The sequence below is a fragment of the Halyomorpha halys genome, unplaced genomic scaffold, assembly GCF_000696795.3.
Source record: "Halyomorpha halys isolate HHAL.00 unplaced genomic scaffold, Hhal_1.1 Scaffold304.1, whole genome shotgun sequence".
Classification (NCBI taxonomy): Eukaryota; Metazoa; Arthropoda; class Insecta; order Hemiptera; family Pentatomidae; genus Halyomorpha; species Halyomorpha halys.
Window position 1 is genome coordinate 288,521 of NW_027116688.1, and position 465 is coordinate 288,985.

At 29.2% G+C, this 465-nt stretch overlaps 1 protein-coding gene across 2 annotated transcripts in view; it reads right to left on the bottom strand.

Moving 5' to 3' along the window:
* Positions 1-465, bottom strand: part of Patsas (palmitoyltransferase Patsas) — a 21,710-nt gene that overhangs the window by 1,727 nt on the left and 19,518 nt on the right. The window lies entirely within an intron of this gene.

The following is a 465-nucleotide window of genomic DNA, read 5'->3' on the forward strand; positions in this document are numbered from 1 at the left end:
TGAATATCATAAAAACTACTACCCCTACGAAGATAAGTACCATAAACTACTTTATAGTAAGTTAAATTTCCTTTATTTTGAGTGTTGGCAGACATATGTGCGTCTTGTGGATCTAGAGATATATAATTTCAAAAAACCAACGTTCTATACGAAGAACTATAAATTAACATTTTGCGAGTTTATTTTGTCAAATATCATAAAAACTACTACTCCTACAAAAGATAAACATAATTAATTATTTTGTAGTAAATTTAACTAGCTTTAATTTGAGCGCTGGCAGACCTCTGGACCTCCAATGGTTTCTGAAATGAAGTTTTTCATAAATCAAGCTTATTGTCCGAACAACTATAAATCAATTTATTTTAGCAAGTATCATGAAAACTACTATTCCTAAAGGTAGGTAAAGGTCATAAACTTCTTTATAGTCCATTAAACTAGCTTTAATTTGAGTGCTAATAGACATCT